Genomic DNA, 24,075 nt, shown 5'->3' with positions numbered 1-24,075 from the left:
CCTGGAGAGGTGGACCCATTTAATGCTTCGATCGATCTTAATATCTCATCAGAAGAGAAGGGCTCTGCCAAGAAATTCTGCATGTACTTTTCCAGGTGAGCTATCTCTGAGAGATATTTTTCCTGCTTGGCCAGATTATGTAAGGATTTGGAAGTGTACAGTGTGCTGTAATATGTCAGGAATTCATCCATGATATCTTCAGTATTGGCTAGGAGTTGCCTTGACAGTGTGTGGAGTTCAATGATATAGGATTTTTCATAACCGGGTCTCAACAGTCCTGCCAGAGTGCATCCTGGTCTCGCCCCCTCGCCATAATGGCGGGCGGTAGCGTATTTGCTCAGGAAATGGATTTCCCAACCTGCAGCTTCACAAAATTCTGTGAGTAGTGCCAGGCGTCGCCTGATACCATCAGGTTGAAAGGAGTGGAGTTGCATTAGGTCTATTGCTTCCAACTGCTTCTGAAGGCGGGGTAGAGTCCCCCTAAGATCTTTTAACACTCCTGCCTGTTTGGCAATGCGAACTCCCCTAATGAAAGCCTTAAAGGCCTCCCAGAGTACTGGCCAGGTGTCTACTGATGCGTGTTTAATTCAAAATATTCAATTATTGCCTCGCTAATCTCAGTGAAAAACAGGTCCTCATTCAAGGCCCTAGCTGGGAACCCACACTGTCTTCAATGACCTTCGGGCCTGGGGACACAAGCCTGGAGCAACACAGGGGAAGGATGAGAATATGTTCTGGGGAGCGCCGTGATGGAAGTATACCAGGTGGTTAATCTGGAGGAGCATATCCAATAGTCCAACCTGGTCCAGGTATTATGTTGTGCTGAGTAATATGTGTATGAACTAACTGTGGGATTTACGACGTCTCCAGGTGTCAAACAAATTCAATGATTCTCACAGTTCTGTGAGGGCATGTCGCGCTAGGGGCTTGGTGTCTGGGGCGGTAAAAAAGCTGTCTAGTGTGGGGTGTAATAGCAGATTGTAATCTCCCCCCATCAATATGAGCTCAGAGCCCCTGGGAGAACCAAAGCATGGAGTTCGTTAAAGTATTCAGGACTGTCTGTGTTGGGGGCATATAAGCACACCAATGTGACAGTGTGGCCCATCAATTTTCCAGTCACTATGGTGTGGCGACCATCTGCATCTCAGTGTGTGTTGTGTAAGTGGAAGGGGAGTCGTTTGTGCATGAATATCGCTGTGCCAAGAGCATATGAGCTATAATTGGAAAAATAGCAGTGTGGGCCCTGGCTAGCTGCAAAATTAGTATTTGTGGATGTCAGAAGGTTAGTTTCCTACAAGAACGCCATGTCATGTGATACCTTCATAGGTATTGGAGAACATGTTTTCCTTTTTTATTGTTATTGAGACCCCTAACATTCCAGGGGGCACATGCATCAACAGAAATTGCATTCGCAAACAGTGCGAATCGCTAAAATTTGCCGTTTGCCAATGCAATTTCTGTTTTTTGAATGCATCATTTTTTTCATAATTAGGAATCGCAATTGGCTTTGCGATTCCTTATTTTTTCGCAAACGGGATTCTGAGTTTACTTAAATTCGCAAAACTAAGGATTCCTGAAAAAAATTGCGAAAAGCGGAATGCATGAAAATTCGCTAGTTGCGATTTTCATAGAAATCGCTATTAAGAATTACTAAATTAAGAAGAAGTGTGAGCAGGTGTTATTTTTTTTTCTAAAACAGAAACATGTGCAATTGATTTGGCAACTAAAAAAGGGGTTTCACAGACCATCAGGAACTCTTCCAGGATGGCAGCAGTGATTGTGCTGGCACGTAGGTGGCGTTTGAGAGCAGCAGGGAGGAGGAGAAGAATACTTAATGAAAGAATTTTTTGATTGCGCATCACTTTGTTTGGGCAGACACAGGCAGACATATATGATAAGTATAGGCTTAATGCAGACTCAATTTTAGATCTGATAGCAGAATTAGACCCCATATTGCAGAGGCAAACAGCTAAGACTCAAGCCATACCCACCCATGTACAGGTGTTATGTTGTCTGCATCTTCTAGCCTCTGGCTCCTTTCAAGGTGTCATTGCTGTTGCTGGGGGGGTTTCACAGAGTGCATTGTCTAGATTTTTTAGAGACTTTCTTAATGCAATGCTACATAGAATAAAAATAAAGTGAAAACAAACTTCAATCAGACAATGTCTAATTTTCAGAATTAGATGAAATCATGACAATAGTAGCAAAATAATAATGAAAATCATTTCTTCCTTCCATGCAAACCTAAAGCTTTAGTTTTGACATTCTCAGAATTTTTTGGTTTTCCTGTACTCATGTCTTGATCTCTTGCACTACGGCGTTCTGGCAAATCTTTAGGTTTAATTTGTCATTGCTTACATCATAATCGATGTTTGACCCCCTTCATCAGATTTATTAAGATTTTCTTTAGGCTGCATCTCAGTAGCAGCACTTCTCTTAGACAGCATACCTTCACAGAGTACCCCACAACATTGCCGAATGTCCTTTTGAATGGAAATTGTATGTTTCATTAGTCGTGCATTGCTGGTAGTAACTCTATTTAATGCCCTGGCATATGTGAGCATGCTCATCATTGACCTCATGTGCCTATTGCAATTTGCAATCTTCTGGCCTTCCATTCCATGACAAATGTTCTCCAATGCACTTGCTATTCGGTCAAAATTGTCACATGAGGCCTTATGTGCACCTTCAATCACTTTTGTTAGTGTAGTAAAATTTATATTCATTGCAGTAATATTTTCACTGATATCACTGAGTTTCCCCTTCATAATTCTCATATCCTTCCCTTGATTTTAATTCTACAAAACTTGCAAGGGTGTTATCGTCTATGAAGTCACTTTGATTTGATGACCTTGTTCTTCTTATGAAGAATTTTTGAAGTCTTTTGCGCCGACTTGACTGTTTATTAGTATTGTCAGAGATTGCAGAAATTTTCTTTTCAACTTCAGGCACATTATTTTCTTCCTCAGTGTCTGAATTCAGAAGCTGTGCACAGGTGTTGAAGATGTTTCTGACTTTGGATCAAATGTGTACTGGAAATCCATGTTGGTTTCTTCAGAAACATTTATTTCTGTTTCCTTATCAAAATCTACAAATGATAAAGTGCATTCAGTATATGTATGATTTAAACTAACATGTTTTAATGTGCAGTAAAATGTACATTTGTTTACAAATACAATTGCTAACTGCAAGCATTTTAAGTATTCCTTTTGTGATGTTTAATTTCTTACTTGTAAATATGAAATTTTAAGAACCTTATGAAAATCATGTTGAAAAAACTACATATCCCATGATGCACTGCTTCCTTCAATAAAATGCTTTTTAAACTGCCTTAAGCCAAAGCAAAGTGTCCTATTCTTAAAGGGGTTTGAACATGAGCTTTACTACTATGTGTCATTACATTTTGCAAACCAAACAAATGAAAATGTAAAGTTTATCTAATTTACAATATACACATACCTTGTGAAGTGCGAGCATGCTCAGAGGTGTCTATCTGAATCACTCCAATCACTGCTTCAGTGACAAGGGTCCCTTCAACCAAATCCTCAAGGGGGTAGTTGGTGTGTCCTTGGGAGTGCCTCCACCAGTTTTCTTTGCACTTTTGATCCTTGTCACAATCCTTTCTTTTGCGTGAGAGCGTAAGTCATACCACCTTTTTTGCAGGTTGGTGATATCTCGGTGGGCAACCCCACAGCATTTACCTTGGCTTGAATGGCCAGCCAATGTTTTCTTTTGACTGCTTCTGCGACCTTCAAAGACAATTTTCCAAAAAGCTCTTCCTGCCTCGGAGAGACCTCCTGTATTAATAACTGCAACTCCTGCTCACTGAACTTCATCTTCCTTTTTCGAGCATGAAGGTCTTGACTTCCAATTTCTGAATCCATTTCTCCCTCTGCAGCTCTCAAAAACAGTCCTCCTGGTGCAGCAAACAAAGCTGTACTGACCAACTGCCACTCTCTAGTTCAAACTAGGTCTCAGGTGCATTCAATTAGTGTGTAGGCTTACTGGGTGTGTCCTCAATCCAATGCATCAAAATGCGAATTTGCAATTTTGCGAATTTTTTGCTAATTCGCAAAATGCGAATTTGCAAAAAATCACAATTTTTTGCAAATTCGCAAGAAATTGCGTTTTTTAGCGATTCCTTAAGTCAACTAAAAAAAATGATGCATCCCGTTTTGCGATTCGCAAATTGCGATTCCTTAAAAATCGCAATTTACGAATCGCAAAACGGAACAATGATGCATGTGCCCCCAGGTGATTAAGGAAAGACAGATGTGGTTGGCTAAGTCTGGTGATGTTGTCATTTTCATGAAAGATGTGAAAGAGCAGTATGACAGTAGTGGAGACATGCAGCACAATGTAGCAACAAACGTTATGCAAATTAGAACCAGAGAAACATCTGTGAATATTGCCCATCCCCTCCCCTCACCCAACTTCACGTCCGTAGACTAAAGGCACCACCCCCATCAAACCATAACCAGATGCATCCAGTAAAACTCCTAGTTGGAAATGCCATTGTACAACATGATGCATTACTATCAGGAAACAAAGCAACATGAGAAATAATCAGTGAGGAGGCAATGCCCGACAGCCCCCAGCAGTGTAAAATAATGATCAATGATACGTGATGTGTCAAACATCAATGAAAATTTCAGTCTGAAGGGACTGCAGTCCGGAACAAGTATAACTAACTATTCCGTGGAGAAGAGATCAACACTGGTGATTGAACCGCTATGTGGGGGAGAAGATACAGGCCCGGCCCCTTTCTGCTGCTAGTTGTTGCTGTTTTTGTAAGACTTACAGAATTCCTGCACCGCGGCGGGGGACTCAAAGAATCAGGAGCGGCCATTGACGTCAATCCATGGGTATAAAAGACCATATCGTAGTCCTAGGTTGCGAAGGGTAGCCTTTACACTATTGTACTTTCGCCAAGCTTCTTGCACCATTGCCGTGAAGTCCAGGTACAATGCCACTGTTGAACCCTGCCAGGTGGTCTCGCCTCTGAAGTTCATGATTCTAGCAATAATGGGTCTCGGTGGCAACCTGGATTTGGGCGCGGACATAAGGAGCTGTGAGCTTGCTTTACAACGAACCCAGGGGTAAAAGAATAATTTCCAAATAGGTCGGTAAGCAGCATTTCTACAAAAATGTCCATGCAGCCAGATTTTGTTTATTCTGATACCCCTAGAATGTGTATGTTATTGCATCTACTATGTGATTCCAGATCCTCTTTCTTGATAGCTATGTCCTATAGGATTTTTTTCCATACGCTCCAAGCGTTTAGTGGATTGTGCAGCTTCAAGATCGGACACCCTCCCCTCAGCTGTGTCCAATCGACGATCATGAATGTCAATTCTAGCCCGCTTTTCAAGTGTGTTAAACCTGCCATCCAGGGCTCGAAATCCGGCTCTCATCTCTTCCAGTAGGGATGCCTGAGTGATATTAGGGTCAGTGGTGGGGGCAATATCTCCCTTGTTCTCTCCGCAGGCTTGTCAGATGTTCAAAACCTTTGCTTTGGGTCCTTATGGCGCATTCTTTCCTGCTCGTGTGTGATGGGAAGTCAGTGCAGGTGTGCAGAAAAAGCTGGTGAAGCAGCTGTACCAGAAGGGGTTCTATTAACGACTAAGACGTGTTTTTGAGCAGGTGGTGTATACAGCAGGAGCTTATTTATCAAAGAGCAAGTTCTGGGTATGACCGTGGTGCACGGTAGGCGATGTAGCAATCACAGTATGCAGCTGTAGTTTCAAGTGCCTCTATCTTGTTGTGCACAGGAGGATTATGCCAAACTAGGCAGCAGGTGTAGATATCAGAGGCAAATCAGAGGGAGGAAAAGCCAGTGGAGCTTCTGTGTCGACCGACGTAAAAATGGCGGCCGTAAAGCAAGCCCTCCACAGGCCTCCCAGGGGCCTCGGGATGTTGCCCAGAGCTTCCTGCAGCAGTCGCAGGGAGCTGAGCTCTGGTTCCCAAGGTGTGGCGCAGAGTCTGCATGCAATGGGCATCAGGGGTCCCTGACCACTTTGGAGCAAAGCATAGGCATCCGGGCGGCTGCCTCCCTGGCTCCCCCATGGTCCGTGTTACTGGGAGAAGTGTGCACTCTGGACCCAGCAAGGGATCCAAGGATATATCAGCGGGTGGGACTGGGGGGGAAGTCCATCAAGTGTCTCACTCCCCGGACCTGTGGCACAGGCAGGAGTCTCCTTGCTGCAGTCTTCTCGGCCTCAGGATCTCACGCAAGGCAGGGGATGCAATGGCCCTGCACCAGGCTGCTTCGTGCAGTCAAGTGCGGCCACACCCCAAGCTGAAATGGGGATCAAAACGGCTGATTTCTGCAGTTTCTTGGGGGCTTCATTCTCCACGAGTCTTCTCCCTTTTCTTGGGATCGCACAATCTTGCTCAGGAGACAATTGCAGTCATTGTAGAGTTGACAGAAAAAATTTTGCTGATTGCGACTGGCAGAGCTTCAGAGCAGCGTGATCATCGCGGGCGGCTGCCTGGCCACGCCCCTTGCTAGTATTAGTTAGGGGGAAGCAAGACTTCCATGCCGACACACTGACCAAAGGCGCTGAGGATCCTACATGCAGACGCACCAGCTGACAGCGGTCTGAACATCCCTCGCGGGTGTCCAAATCGGAACCAAGAAGGACTTCTACATTCTCACACTTCAGATAATGGGGTTCAACTAAATCATATAGGGATTCTTGGCTCCACACCTACTTACATGCGAGGTACACTTAGGTACATCTAGATAGGACGCTTTGGAGTATGCACACTTTTATCCTGCATTTTATATTCATGTATTTTTTCATGCTTATTGCAAGATGGTTGAACTGTATTATCCTTTTATATTCACTGTACTGCTAATCATATATCTCTGCTACTGTCTAATGGTTGTTGATGCATGAGAATAACAACTGTTCAATAAACCCTTAATGAAACACCCAGACTGTTTGTTCTGGTTATCTCTGAGATAAAATAAATGAGCATGAGTGACTGAGTGAAAAGTATTACATTGTTTCGACGATCCTGAGGGATCAAGGATGTCATGTTCTAAAGGCTGCCAGAAACTATTATCTGCCCGATAAGAGGAGACACTAGTGGCACAGTGAGCTAGCTAAATGCAAATAGGCTAACATTTCTCGGTGGGGGTGTACGGAACCAGTCTGCCACCAATCCCATAGTTTATGTTATCCAAACATGTAGCATGGGTACTATAGGAACTACGCCACACTGTGCCCTGTTTGAGCCTATTTTGTGGTCTCCAGCAAGCATCATTGAGGATCAGTTTTGACTAGAGTATCTTCTGCTTTATATTTCCCAGTTGTATATTTCTTCTTGAGTACTTTCACAATAAATACGTGGGTAGAGTCAAATGGATTATTCTCCCTTCAAGGTCTCTTCATTGTCACTTCAAAATAGGAATTAATAATATCTGCCTCGATACACAAAGCCTACCAACGTAGGATTTAGGTTTGTCTTCATCGCAGAAAGGATTATCCACGTCCCCTAGTGCATAACAGATGGGTGCCTCTATCTCTCATATAAACATCAGCAAACCCCAAGGTAAAAGTCTTAAAAAGGACCCTCAGTCTCCATCTAAGACTCCAGCTCCATCTCCTATCTCTATGGAACTTGTACTGGAGGAAATTGAGGCTTTACACCCATTCCTATAAGAATCTAATACATAACTGTAGTATCTTGATGACAAATATTCCAGATTGGATGAACATTTCACAACAATGGAACCATTTGAAGCCAAATTAATGGAAACCTCACTCAAAGTTGAACTCTTGCAAATGTAAGTCTCCACTCTTCAATAGCAAATAAAACATTTTTGGAATTGAAAGAGGAGAAATGACCTTTGCATATATGGACTACTTGAAGGTACAGAAGGCACTGATCCATTGGTCTTTTTCAAATCCTGACTAGCTTAAGAATCGGACCTTAAACACTCACCTACACTCAACATACAGGGAGAGCAAAGACTGGAACATCAACCAAACTTCGCAACCTCATCAACTAGACCTAGAGGCATCATTCATTATTTCCTAAAATACGCTGACTTACTTAAAGTCCTCACTGCTGTCAAGATCAAGAGGAAAATAACCTGATCAGGGCATAATTTACACTTTTCGCAAGACTTTGCTAAAGAAACTGCAGATAGATGCAAAACCTCCCTAAATGTAAGGCCAGAAGTCGTTCTTTCACTGCGAGATTTGTATTACTACGTATTTGCTTCTTCAAAGTCACATTGAAAAATAAAATGTCTTATGATGACCCAGCGGGACTTAAATATTTTATTCAGAGCTGCAAATCAGAAGCCATGGAACGTTCCAGCTTTAATGTACAATAACGTTTTTTTCTTATATAACACATCTTTAAAATGTGTATTTTATCAAGCCAGTGTAATCTTTATTGTTAGCTAATGCATTTTTCTTTTTTAATGTTATCTTTCCTAACGCATATTATTTTTGCAGGCACTTTTTTCCATCCATGCTTTTGTCATCTCTATCCTGTGGATCAAAGTATACCCAAGTCCTCTCCCTTGGAGCCTGGAAGTGTCATCTTTAACTTGTGGTCTTAACAGCCCCACCCCTATGATGTACAGCTAGTTATGGTTCCTCTTCATTCTTTGTTTATCCTGATGTTGTTTGTCTTGGTTGTTTTAATTATCCTTCTATTATGTTCATTGTTCTTCTATGTCCTTAACCTCCTTTACTCGTTTTCAAATCTGTGTACTTCTTCCTCCACGTCATTCGTCCTACTCTTGTTATGGCTATGTTTTCAACTCAGCATATTTTATTTGCTTTTCATATTTGTAGTCAGCTTCAATGTATGCATTCTTCTCTCTATGTCTTTAAAAATTGTATCCTTGAATGTTAAGGGCTTGGGTTCCATTAAAAGGCAACGTGTCTTATCTTTTTTGTCTAATATTAAGATTGATATAGCTTTTTTTACGTGAACCTCATCACACTGAAACTGAATCCTTAAAATTAAAGAGAGGTTGGGTTAGGGAAATCTTTTTCTCTCCAGGAGATAGGAAACAAAATGGTGTTTTAATCTTGTGCAGTAAGTCTTTGAACATATAACTTACTCTTCAAGAATCTGCTGCAAATGGTAGATGCATGTTCACTTTTTTCCTTCTTGATAATGTTCCTTATTCTGATTTTAACATATATATTCCAACAAAGTAAGATTGTTGATTTTGGTCAAATATTTCATGCAAGCTTTTGCAGTATGTGGATGATAATCCTTTAGTTACAGGAAATTGTAACCAAATTATTGGCTCCTTTTTTGACAGAAACTCTGTCAGTATATCCCTAATAAATCTAAAAATCATTTGTCAGTGCTATTAAGCAAAGAGCATTCTTTGCTGCAAGGAGACTTTGTCATCCCACTTTGAGAGGAAAGACATACTTTTCATCAATACATAATACACAATCAACGATAAGCCATATTTTTCTTTCACATAATTTATCTCAGACATTACATTCTGCGGAAATAGGATCAATTTTATTCCCTAACCATTGCCTCACTTCCATTCACTTTGATATTTTACGGAAATTAATCCATCCCAAAAGGTGGAAATTCAATAAATCTTTACTATTAGACACTTCCACTATATCCTCATTCGCTTCTTTTTTTCACAAATTCCTCCAATCCAACCTAACAGGCAATATTAGTTTTCATACCATATGGGATGCTTTCAAGGCATCAGCTATTGACTTTATAATCCAATATGTATCCAAAACAAGGACAGCCTTCACTGCTAAAATAAATGATACCCTCTGCAACATGAAAAGCTAGAACATATATTCTAAACCTCCAAATCAAAAGACTGTTTGCAAGAATTGATGAAACCCAAATTCAATTTCAATATATTGTCAACCTGCAATTGCTCCTTCTTATCTCCTCAGTTATCTCTGCTAGATATTATGGAAGCCTGAATAAAGCAGAAAAACATCTTGCAAATTATCTTAAAATGAGAAATATTAAAAGTAGAGTAGAGTTTTTACTGGACCAGGATAATCATCTATTACACAGAGAGTCTGACATCTTAAATTAATTTCTTCATTCCTATGACTCCTTGTACACACCAGATACTTTCCAAATTGATCCTCAGATTTTCAACTATTTTTCTGGTAAAGAAAATCTTTTGCCACAATTTTAAATTCCCCATCCCTCGAATCAGGTATCTGCCAAGCAGAACTTTATACAGACCTTCATTTCTTCAAACAATGTAAAGCACCCAGTCCTGGTGGATGCACATCAGAATTTATCTTCATTTCTCACATTTACTTTTCCCGAAACTAGAAAATCGGAGTCAACATTTTTCCACAGTGGTAACTTTCATGGCACTTTTCTAGAGGCCCTTATTTACCTCATATCAAAAGATGGAAAAGAGCCTCAGCATTGCGAAAACTACAGAACAATTTCCTTTGTCAATATAAATTACAAAATGTTTTCTAAAGTCTTAGCATTGCGATTGGATTCTTTTCTTCCAAATATTTTGGGTAAAAATCAATCAATTTTTGTTCATGGTAGATATATTTCTGGTAATACTATGCTATTTTTATTATTTTATTGTAATCTAACAAGTATTCTGCATCTTTAGCAGCAGTTGCCCTGGACACTGAAAAAGATTTTGATCATGTCCATTGGTCCTTTTAATTTCAGACCATGCACTGGTTTGGATTTGGCCCCAAAGTTATTACATTTATATCAATTTTGTACACCACTCCTAAAATTGCCCTTTCTTAAAATAGCCAAACTTCCACTTTTTCAATCTACATGGAGGTATTTGTCAGGGTTGCCCAGTTTCCATTTTTACTTTTAATCTAACTTCAGAGCCCTTAACATCTAAATTGTTACATAATGAGTACATTTACGGCTTCTGTAACAACAAACAACGTGTCCAGTTGGCTGACAATATCCTCTTATTCCTCTCATTGCCCCATTCATCAATACCAGCTTTTCTCATCAAAGCTGACTCTTAATGCCTTATTTCTGGCTACAAGTTAGATCCAGATACATGTAAAGTTCTTCCACTCAATAAATGTACTTTCAAATAGGAATTAAAAGACATTGGTCTCTCATGGAATCTATAAAAAAAGTGAAAATTAGTTCTTTGGTTTACTCCCTCTTTAGCCAATTCTATCCCTCTAAATTTAGAACAATGTATTCATAATCTAACTACTCATGTTAATCCTTGGAATCCGTTATACCGATCTTGATTAATTGCTTAAATTGGTGTTGGTCACCATTGTTTTTTACACTATTTCTAATATTCAATTAAAAATTCCTTCTAAATATTTCAAGAAAATACACTCAGTTCTCTCTTCTCTTCTCTGGAATAATATTAAAGCTTGCATGTCTTTGATCAAGTTAAATCTATGGGTACACAGACAAAATATCGATTTTTTTATATCGACATACAAAAATATCGAAGTTTAAATATCGATGGGACAAAATATCGAAGGTAAGTAATATCGACAGTCTTAATATCGATATTAGTATGATATCAGTAATATCGAAGTTTTAAATATCGATGTCAATAATATCGAAATAAATAACTTCGATGTTACTAATATCAATTTTTAAATAAATTTAGTGTATATTATATTGTATTTATTATGTTTTATTATTTATTTTTAATGTAATTTAATTAAATATTGTCTTTTACTACTGTAGCGGGTTGTGGGTTTATAGGGGAATAGGGTGGGAAGTAATTTAATTATGTTAAATTAATTATTAATTAGTAGGAATTATTAATTAATTAATTGAGAAATAATTTTAAATTAATTTTAATTAATTGATTAATTGATAAATATGTTCTGTAGTGGGTTATGGGTTTATAGGGGAATAGGGTGGGAAGTAATTTAATAATAAATACTTAATTAATATATGTTTGTACATATTTTAATTAATAATTATTTGGTAATTAATTTATATTAATCAGTTAATTAATAAATATAATTTTGTACATATTTAAAATGATTAATTAGTTAGTAATTAATTAATATTAATTAGTTAATTACATTATTTATAGTAATTTTTTTAATATATAATTTTTTGTTATTCTTAAATAATTAATTGGGAAAATAATATTAATTATTAAATTAAATTAATTACAGCTAATGTGCTAATATATTTACTTTATTGTTATTGTTAATTAATAATTAATTCGTAATTAAATAATAACAATTAATTTTGGGTAAAGGAGTATTTTTAGGGTTCAGTGTCAGTTTTCAGTTTTTGGGTAAAGGGGTATTTTTAGGGTTCAGGGTCAGTTTTCAGTTCATGGGTAAAGGGGTATTTTTAGGGTTCAGGGTCAGTTTTCAGTTCATGGGTAAAGGGGTATTTTTAGGGTTCAGGGTCAGTTTTCAGTTTTTGGGTAAAGGGGTATTTTTAGGGTTCAGTGTCAGTTTTCAGTTTTTGGGTAAAGGGGTATTTTTAGGGTTCAGGGTCAGTTTTCAGTTCATGGGTAAAGGGGTATTTTTAGGGTTCAGGGTCAGTTTTCAGTTTTTGGGTAAAGGGGTATTTTTAGGGTTCAGGGTCAGTTTTCAGTTTTTGGGTAAAGGGGTATTTTTAGGGTTCAGGGTCAGTTTTGGGTTTTTGGGGTACAGGGATATTTTTAGGGTTCAGGGTCAGTTTTGGGTTTTTGGGGTACAGGTGTACAGCGTAAAAACAGAAAAATATTACATTAAATCAATTAAATAACATTAAAAAAATAAAATTACATTACATTATTAAGTGTTTTATTTATTTTAAATGTATATGTATTACTTTTAATTTTGTTTTAATATTTTTATTTAATATTTGTTAAATTATATGTATTTTAAAATTATTTTTACATTATTATTAATACATTTAAAAAAACGATATTTTTAATTCCGATATTTTTGTACTACGATATTTTTTTTCCAATATTTTTGTACTTACCTTTATGAAGATAGGATTCCGATATTTTTGATGTCGATATTTTTGTTCTGATATTTTTGTAGTTCGATATTCTGTCTGTCGATATTATGTCAGACATTCAAATCTATGTAATGCAGGCGAAGCCACCTACCCAGACTTTTATAAATACCACACAGCACTTTTGTTAAAATAATTGGTGCATTGGTTAATGCATTCCCTGACCATTTCATCTTCATGGCTAGACATGGAGAGTGACTATTTATCTCCATTTCATTTTCAAGAATTTGTATCTTTCTCTAGAAAATCCAGAATTATTTCTTTCTTTAAACTTGTCTGTAAACTACTGGAACCTTTATTATTTCCTAATCCCCAAAATTAAGATTCTTTCTTATCTACAACACATGGAATAATACATTTATACTGATCAACAATAAACCATTTTCTGGAAGGAATGGCGAAAACACGGCTTAATTTGGGTCCATTCATTATTTCCTAGTAATTCATTAATTGATTTTGCACAAGCACAACTTCTTTTTAGTTTTCCTAATCACTTTCAACATAAATGTATGACTTTAATATATATTGTTTCTAATGCTAGAATACAATTCTCATTTCATTATGACACTGCCTCCTAATCCCACTAACAATTAAAGGAGCTTCTACGTATCACTCTAAAGTGGTGACTATATACAAACATAATATACATTGATCTCTGCTCATAGCCAGAAATCAGCCAAATAGGGACTAATTAGGATGTTGATCGGACCGCCACCCACAGGCCGTCTGTGGAGGTTTCAACAGACATCCTAGAGAGCAGTTTGACCTCTGCAATTTGATGCAGTCAGTCGAACTGCATTAGTTGGAGGGACCGACTGGCTCAAGGAGCCCATCTGTTGGATTGTATTTCCTACAATAGGGGCGGTGTCTGCTCAGGCACTGCTTTAGGGATTACGATGTCCCCTTCTGACAGTCTTTTTTTATGGCGGACCAACCGCCATGGAAAGGCTGTTGGAAAGCGCCTATGGGGGCTCCTGGCTGGGGCCCACCCAGTGGGCCTCAGTTATGAGGACAGGGGGGCACTTGTGGTGCTCCCCAAACATCCACATGGTGCCTAGAAGAAGGAGTATGAATGTTTGCAAACCTGCCCTTTTCTACTGTCGCTTGTAATGTGCCCCTTTTTCAGGATGCAACAAAAGCAGTAATGGAAAAGGGCATGTTTACTACTTACGACAGGGTGGTAGCATGTAATATGTCAAGGGGAACAGCGGACTACTAGTCGAGTGGTTACCATCCTGCAATGATGTCAGTCGGACGCTTGTCCGACTGTCATTGTAATCAGGCCAATAATATTGTTGGGAAAGGGGATTAAATGTATCATGGACTCTTTCACTATTGATAAATATTTGGTTTCAAATTTGAAAATCTTCTTTTGTTTGTCCTCATTCACCTTGGAATCGAGATCTGGGGCCCCCCTAAAGAAGCACTTACCAGAGATATTCGTTTATGCCAAGGATCATAAAGTCCCCTCACTTCTCCCTCGGTTTTCTGCCCTGGCCAACGAGACAAACTGCAGATCACACCAGAGGAGTAGAAAACCAAGTGGAAAGAAGGCAAAATATTTGGACCTTTCCTTACCCCTGACTGCTTCCTTTCACATAAGATCTAACCAATTTAGAACAGGAGATCAAAATGTGTTTCTTCTTCTCACCAATACTCTATCAATATACATCATTAGACAAATAATCATGCCCTGCTGGCACCGGAAAAAAAATACAGGAGGCAGGCTTACCTGAAGTACTGTACCAAGTTTAGTTGAAATACATCTACTCACATCGCTCCAGAATTATTGAATCGCAGGACATTCCAGAAAGATGTGAATATCATCTGCTTTCTCTTGGCTGCATTGTACATATCTCGGCATTCTTCCCTTCGCCAGCTTGATAGCTTAAGGGGTGTTCAAAATGGCATATGTAGACAAAAGATATGGTTTCTCCCTAAATTGGTGGAATGCACAGTGAAATCAATAATGTTAAAAGATACTTGCCATAAGTCTTCTGGCTGCACCCCAGCAAGCTCTTTTCCCACAGGTTTCCTAGGATTCTGAAGGCACCATCTGTTAACCAGTAACCAGTACAATCTGGCCCCTTCCTTCTTCCTTGGCACATCACAAACCAAACTAAATTCGAATTAATTTGATGTGCCTATCTCCAACCCAGATGACTGAAACCAACTTTTGACTTGAAGATATTTAAACTTTGAGATTTTGTTTTTGGATGCCTCTGCCAATTTGTCCCAAGAAATCAATTCTCCTTCATCCACCATGTCATCCCATCTCACGATCCCTGCCTCCCTTAAGGGGAAAACAAGGATATCCTTAGTCCATAATGGAACCATGTTCTGTTAGACCTTAAGATGCACTTTTTTAAAGTACTTTGGATCTCCAAACTTATGCTTAAATTATTGCTCTCCTCCTCTGATATCCGATAACATGGACCTGAACATTTTTCCCATATCGAGCTATCCAGCTGACTTAGTGACAGCTTCCCATTCCTTAAAAGAAAAGCCCAAGCATAGTAACAAAAGTCTGGCAGGCATTAGCCCCCTTCGTCTTTCTTCCTACATAATTTTTGCAGGCAACCCGAGGGCCTTTTGAAGCCCAAATGAAGTTGCCGATCTTAACCTGTATTGTTGCTAGCCACTGAACATTAAAAGTCACAGGGACCACCTGGAATAGGAAAGTAAAATGATGGAAAATTTACATTTTTACCAAATGTACTTTCCCTAGAATACTCAGTGGTAGATGAGACCAACTTAGCATCAAGTTACAAACTTCCTTCATTACCTTTGTTAAGTTTACCCCCTGGAGGTCCTTAATATCCTGAGTGACCTTTATGCCTAAATATCTCATCTATCTATTTCCAGTGCCAGGATTTGTCTCCAAATTCCAAGCCATAATCTCTGTTTTGGCTCTATATACTGAGTATCTTGCAATACGGCCAAATTGTAGGGTTAAATGTTTAATAGCGGAACTGTCACCTGCAGGTCCGAGGTATATACCATCAAATCGTCTGCATATAAAGCCACCTTTTTCTCCCAACCCTTATATCTAAAAGGGAGTATTTGATTCTCTTTCCTGATCTTTGTTGCTAATGGTGCCATGTATAAATTAAAGAGCAGAGTAGATAATGGGCAACCCTGTCTCATCCCCCTTGATAAACTGACGGGCGTGGAGAGATTTCCATTTACCAAAACTCTAGCCTGTGGTTATCGATATATCATGGGCACGGTCCTAGAGAATGTTTCACCTAGATTATACAGCTTTAATATTGTTTGCAAATAGGACCAATTTACCCTATCAAAAGCCTTGGTAGTATCTAGTGTAATTACCTCTAGAGGGACTTCATAGGTGGTGGCTATATCAACTCACCTTATCAGATTATATTTCAATTTATGTATTCCTCTTCCTCTCACAAACCCTTTTTGATCATCATGCAGAAGACCCCACCACATCATTTAGTCTCTCTGCCAACATTTTGGCGAAAATCTTATAATTGCAATTTAATAAAGAAATGGGCCTGCAAGAGTCACATAAATGTAAGAGCTTTCCTGGTTTAGGAATTACTGTTACTGTTGGCCTCATTCCAGGACACTGGCATTTCTGCTCCTTTCATGAAAATATCCACAAGCAATTAAGTGATAAATGGAAGTAGGACCTCCTTCAATAATTTGTATATTTCTAATGGCAACCCTTCCGGTCCTGTTGCTTTGCCCGATTTCTCTGCCTTGATTGTGCTCTTAGTCCCTATAGTAGTTATATTACTATTTATCACTGTACTACTACTTTCACAAATACTTTGGGGAACATTCTTTATCCAGCCATGCCTTTACCTCTCACTCAGTAACTGCCATCTCTTCCTGATATAACTACACACAGTGTTTCTGAAAGGCTTCCTCAATTTCCTTGCATCCAGTGAGATTTCGCCTGAAAGCTCACACCTAACTTCATTTTTAAAACACCTTGTTTGTCCCATCTTGTCTTTCCAGGCTAGCAATTTCCCACAGCCCTCTCCATTCTGAAAATGGGTGATTTTACTTGCCTGCCACCTTTTTCTTCACTTATCTTCTACTACTCCTGACAGTTCAGTTCTTAATGCTTGAAGAGAGGCTTGTAGGGTTACTTTCTCCCTTTCCCCTGCCACACCTGATAACTCCTGTTCCTGCAATTGAATACTCCTATCTAGCTTACCTACTTCTGCTAGAAAAATGTTTTCCTAACTGCTGGTATACTGATTATTTCCTCCCTAAAAAAAGGTCCTATATGCATCCCATGCTAATCCAACTGGAGCACTATCTACATTCAATGAGAAAAATTCCTCAGTCTCCAATAGATACCTCATCTAACAGCAGAGTACGGTCCATAGCCCACTTCTTTGTGTTAGTCTAGTAGACAAGGATCAAACTAGTGAAACAGCAGAGTGATCTGACAGATGGGCTGCTACATGCATAATATCTTGCACAAACTCTCTAAGCCCTTGGTCCACTAAGAAAAAAATCAATTCTCGGTTGATGTCCATATTTTTTATTGTTGTACGTAAAACCCTTCTTGACTCCCTTCTTCTCCCTCCATATATCAAATAATCCAAGTTGTTTAATGGAGACTTTAATTAGGGATAACATCTCAGTTTTTATAACTGACCTGCTATTGACCGAGCAATCCAATGTGTTATCTAAAATCACATTAAAATCACCAGCCAAGGTGACGGGATCTGGAAAATTAAACAGCTCTGTCAGCATTCCTCTAAATGGCCCTACATCGTCAATATTTGGGCTGTAGTACCCAACCAATGTAAACCTTTGAAGATACATTTTAAGCTTCACGATAACCCATCTGCCTGCTCTTTCTACTATGCTGTGCTCTATGGTCATATAGGGATTCTATTAAATAAAGATTGCCAGCCGCTTTATAGTAGGTTGTTGACTGGTACTAATGACCTTTTTGGACCCAACCTCTAGCGTTAAATAATTCCCTCATTTAAGTGCATTTCTTGTAAAATGACATTTTGACCTTAGGCATCTTTCAAATACTGCAGAATCCTATCTCTTTTTCCTTTCACTCTTAGGCCATTCACATTCAATGATAATATGTCTACTTGAGCTCTCAGGTCGCCACCCATTCTTTATTTAATCGTGTATCCGAATTGAAAGCACCATATCCAATATCTAATTGATGAGGACACTTTTTTTGTTTTTCCCCCAATGCTCCACACCCAGTGATCCTAACCCTAAAACTACCAAGACCACCCTCCCCCCCGGAGAAACCTCCTCCCTTCCTCATCGCCTAAAACTATTGGGCTGCCAAGTCCAGATTAAACCTTGGAAGACTATCACAGGTAATTATGCAACTAGGGACATATAGCTCTCTTATACTGACTAATACCTAAAACATAAAAAAGTGCAATGTAGCAAAAGGAAATTAGAGACCACCCAGCCCGTCATACAGCATTAACTAACATATAACTCTCTTATACCAACTAACACAAGAAACATAAAAAGTGCAATGTAAAAGAAGGGGTAGGGGCCACCCTGACCATCATACAGAAATGACTAACATACGCTCCGGAGATAGTTCTAATAAATTCTTCTACTTCCTCAGTTCTCCTGAAATTCTGCATTTTGTTCTCGTACATCACTCGCAAAATGGCGTGTGATTTGAATTGTGCTGTATCACCTAATTTCCTCAATGTTTCCAACATTTTTCTTAATTGCCATTGTTTGTTTGCAGTGATCTGTGATATGTCTGACCTTATCTCAAAGCTTACCCTGTCCACCCCCAGAGACCTCATAAACTCTATCCCGGACTCTCAGATATTTGATGATCTTGTCACACACAATTATAATGCGATTACTTTTTTAAATGGCCTTTTGCTTATAATTTCTGGATCAAAGTTAAATTCATTGAATCTTTTGAACTAATATACAATTTTCTTTCTTAAATATTTTCCTAGGCTGTCCATCTGATAACTGGAAACAAACTCCTGGTAATTTACAAATAATGGATTAATTATCAGTGGTACCCTTTTAAACAAAAAGCAACAAATTGGAAAAATTACTCCCAATTATCCTGCCAAGTTTGATGGTATGCAGTTTGTTATAATCACAGATTGAATAGAGTATACATTAATCATATAACTCTTATACTGTTTGGAGACAACTAATATTGTCAAGTTATGACCTTGATCTAGTGTGCTCCTCTATGGTATAAACCCATATTGCACGTTTGATAGGACCCCTCTCTCGTTCACCCATTCATTCAATTTAAACAAAATGACCCGTCCCACTATTTTGACAGAAGAATCAATTAGAGAGATGGGTCTGTAACAGGAGGGGTCCTGCCTGTTACCCTTCTTGTAAACTGGGATAATAATTGATTGTTTCCATGAGTCCGGTAAGTTGTCATGGGTTAGAACATTAAAAACATTACACAAGATCTTTGAACCAAAATTTTGGAGCACATTTAAAAACATCTGCAGGGACCCCATCAGGACCTGGAGCCTTGTTTTTCAGGGTTAAGTCTATCGCCTTTTCCACTTCTGCGACCTCAAAGGTTACAGCAGAACCATCGGCGATGAAAGTGGTGTCCCCCATTTGAAATTCATTGCTAGGGTCAGAATATATTTTACCAAAGTGTTGTATCCAACCCTCATCTGGAATGTTAGCCTCAAGTGGGGAATTCTCCTCACCCGAGAATAATGGTTGGTTTACAATTTTTCAGAATATTACACTATTTTTCAGGGTGTCTGGGTCAAGTAATTGGGCCCAAGCATCATCTTTCAACTCCTTTTTTCTTTCTAAGATGGCTTTTTTATACGCAATTCTCAAACTAGCTATTTGGGCTTGGTCTTTTGGAGTGGCCTTCAGGACTCTATGTAGTTCTCCGTGTGCCTTAGAGCATATTTTATTAAACCATCTCTTGCCAAGAAGCAGCTTCTGTCTTGGACCGGCAAGTAAGCTATGGTTAATTTCACAACAGATATTATCAAAGGCAAGAACCACTTCTTTATTTTGCGCCCGATTTGCTGAGCATACGGCCACCTCATCCTCGACTTTATTTAATACCTCTAGCAGAAAGGTTTCAGGGACTATATTTGTCCATTTTAGCCTACGTCCTTGATCTTTAACGGTCACGTTTAGGCCACCTCTGTGTGTCACTGATTTCATGGAAAATAAGTCCATTATTTCCATGAACACCGGATTATGGTCACTAAAGACCGAGACCTCAGTTTTATACATTAAAACCTTACGCAACAAAAAAGAAGACGTAAAAATGTAGTCAATAATAGTACCATCATCTATTCCCTTAAATGTGGGGGACCTACATTTACCATCCCCGCAACCTGACTCGTATAAATTCCATCTAGCCAGGAAGTTTTCTAAATACTCCCCCCCGTCTAGTATGTTCCAGATGGATAGGTGAAGAGTAAGGAGGACCTTCTTCTTCAAGACTGGTACATGGTAGGGTGCAGGGGTGAATGTTAAAATCCCCAAGGAATATTATTTCAAAAGTATTCACATTTACACTGTAAACTGACAAAAATGTATCCAATACATCCAAATTATAACCGGTGCACTCATTTGCATTAGAATTATACAAATTTATGAATAAGATCTTGGCCTTGTCCGGGGTGGAAAGTTCAACAATTAGGCAATTCTCTTATCCTGAAATACACTGAGATAATGTGCCCTTTATATCAAGTTTAAATAAACGTAATAAACCGCCCTTAGCTCTACCTGCTGCACTACTGATTGCTGGAATGCAAAAATGGCTGTAACCATCCAAAGAAAAGCTATTAGACTGATCCCATGTCCGTTGTAGAACAATAATATCGAAAGTTTTTAATGAATTAATCCACACATCATTTCCAACTTTAGCCTTCATACCGGCAATGTTCCAGGTTGCAATTCTGAAAGTAGGTGGTGGGGGCTGATCTTTAGTCCTAGGTTCAATTGGCAGTCAATCATTTTCCTCCAGTGAGGATAAAGGGGTATTGCGATTGGTTAGTGGTAGGGCTTGGTCGAATTGATTGTACGGGCTAGTCAACCGATAACAATATGGATCTAGTCTGTTTGGAGGTTGATATACATTTTCTGCGGAGCGAGCAACTCCCCGTCTGTGTAGGGAGACCTGAAACTTGGGCTGGTCAGATTGTGAAGACTGGGTATTAATAAGATGGTTATAGAAAAACCCAAGAGGCCGTGCGCATACAATGTTATCCGCTATAGGTAAGGAAGCTGCTCTAAGTAGGACTGTGGCAACATGTTGCGGGTGCTTGAAATTTACAACAATACAGCCCCCCTTAGTGTTCTTCCTAGAATTACCTATCCAACTGACGCTTCGTGTAGAGATTATATCATTAGAGAAGGCCAATGGAAAACCACAATTCCTGTTCAACCACGCTAATGTTTTCTTTTTTATGGCCTCATGTGTTTCTAGCCTAGGGTCAGTAAGACAAGAATCAACCTCAGGGACATTATTTAATACAACTGTATATGGGACACACTCCGGAGGAAGATTAACTGTAGCTCTTCTCTTATGCACATTTCTCCCTCCGTTATTCCCCCCAACTATAATATTCTGGCTACCAGAATTCTTTGACAAAGGTTGAGTTACTGGTGCTAAGAGTGGAGGTGATTTGGGGGTTGGTGCCAATAGTGGTTGAGTAACTGGTATGGTTTGTGTAGTATCTGTGGCCCTATTCCCCCCCTTACTGGAGCTACCTGAAGCCCCTATTACGTTATTGCCAGCATTGGCGCACTCGTGTGTTTTAATCAGGGTTAGGTGTGAATTCAAAAGACCCCCTAATCTAGATACCTCTTGTGTAACCTGATCTAATTATACTACATGAGGTTTAATCATAAGTTCGAATTTTGATTCAATGATACTTGCCAATAACTCAATGTGGGCAGGAAGCAGATTAATCATCTCAGCATTATTTGTGGGCTCAGTTGCACACCCTGAGCTAGTAGATAAGGTCCTTGTCTTTTTTGATTTCCTGCCCCCCCCCGCTTTACAGGTGCCTTCCTGCATGCCCTCACAACTCTTCGTAACGGCGATGGTGCTGGAGAGGGCCTTGGCGAGGGTGTCGGGGTCAAATACGGGGTAATTTCGGCTAATTCTTCCCGCTCTTCCTGTCTATCTTCTGGAGGTATGTCGTTAGCAGTAATTACAATCGAATCTACGTTACAACTACCCACCAGGACTGGGGAAACTAGAGGGGATTTCTGACTTGTTGGTGAGGCCATGGGGCTTACCCTATTTAATGAAAGTCGCCTTTCCTTATTGATTTTACTAACCACCTTAACTAAGTAGTTATCCATTGTCCTGGTCTCAGTCGATGTTTTTGCCGATCTAAGTTTCGACATTTTAGGGAGCCTAGGGCACTTCAAGATTTATAACACGGGTACTGTTTGTAGCAAGAAAAGGTCACCCCAAATCTACTTCTAGTTCAAGTGCATCAAAGAAGGACCACAGTGCATAAAGATAAAATTTGTAGAGTATAAATCTCACAGTTTAGAAGGGTCCAGGGAAAAAAGAGCCAAAGTCTGTGGCCCAGCCCGGTCTCTTCTGGCCTCTGATGGCCCGGCCTTGTCCCGGGCTTCTCCCGGTGCGCTCCTGCACGTGCCCCGCAGGACGAGGGACCAGCGTTGCCTTTATGCGCCTCCTGGCGCTGCTCAGGGCGTCACTGGTGGTGGGAGGGACCCGGCGGAGCCAAGCCCAGCCGGGGAGCGGGCGGAGCAAAGCCCGGCCCTCTGCTGCTGGTGCTGCGGTGGAGCAAAGCCCGGCCTCGGTGAATGCTGGAACGTTGGTGAGACAACCCTCCAATCACAATTTCTTAGATAAAAGTGCAAATTCACACCCAGCAGAAATTCTCAACCCCCCCCTTTTGAGCCCCTGACTTCCAGTTGTTGATAATATCACTGCCTTGCATGCAATTACAATTAATTTAAAAATGGTATTGTGCATTATTATATATAATACAACTGCCACACTTACTTTATATATTTTACTTTAAGATGTTAAACGTATTTGTTATAGGATGTTTTCTTTTACCCTCCTTTCACCTTCCCCCTATCTGAATTTACAACTCAATTGGATACTGATATTTCTTTTTATTTTATTTTATTTTTTAGAAAATAAATCCATTCTAATTCATCCATATTGTTTAAATATAAAAGAAAATACATTGTATAGTTTATCTAGCAGAGAGAGCGAAAAAAAAGGCAAGAAAAACGAATACGAATAGGTGTACATACAGGAAGCAAAAAGATAATGATAACACATTAGGAAACAATACATGTCAATTAGACAGGGACTAAGTAGACCAGGCCGTGATAGGAGACCAGATCTTTTCCCCCCGCATCCTGGACTTAAGCCCCCTAGTAGCATAAATCGCTGTTTCATAGTTATAAACTGCCAGGAACCTAGCGAGCCAGTTTTGGAAACACGGAGGATCTTTCTCTTTCCAGCGAGTAGCCAAAATAATGCGATATACAGCAGAGCCGATATATAACATTACTACCTCACTGTGGTGCAGTCTCAAAGTGCAATCATATCCCAGCATAAAAATAGTAGGTGATTCCGGCAGTTCTCGTCCAAACACCTCCCTCCAAAACTCCCAAATCATTTTCTTAAAAAGCCCTAAGCTGTCACATTCGTAGAACATATGCACAAGAGTCGCAGGTCCGATTTTACACCTAGGACAGCGGTCGCTGTCAGTTTTCCCCCATATTTCGATGTTTATGTATTACTAACTAATGTACTGTTTTGAAAAACAAATACACTTTTTCTGAAACAGAATTCTAATACTCAGAATAAATGATTAGCAGTGAATGATCTCAGGACATCTAGTAAAGGGAAACAACCTTTACAACGCTGTCATTTCTTCGCACTACCTTTACAAAAGTCATTACATCGCAACATCCTTTACATCGCATGTCATTACAAGGCAGCCATTACATTGCAGGACACTACAACGTATGTTGTTACAATGCATGTCACTACAATGCAGGCATTACATTGCAATCATTATAAATTATACCATTAAAATGCATAGTACCCTTAAGCTATCCGACACTTACCCTACTGTTGCCCTCACTGGA

This window comes from Lissotriton vulgaris, chromosome 3_1 (genome assembly GCF_964263255.1).
Source record: "Lissotriton vulgaris chromosome 3_1, aLisVul1.2, whole genome shotgun sequence".
Taxonomy (NCBI): domain Eukaryota; kingdom Metazoa; phylum Chordata; class Amphibia; order Caudata; family Salamandridae; genus Lissotriton; species Lissotriton vulgaris.
This window is presented reverse-complemented; position numbering follows the sequence as displayed.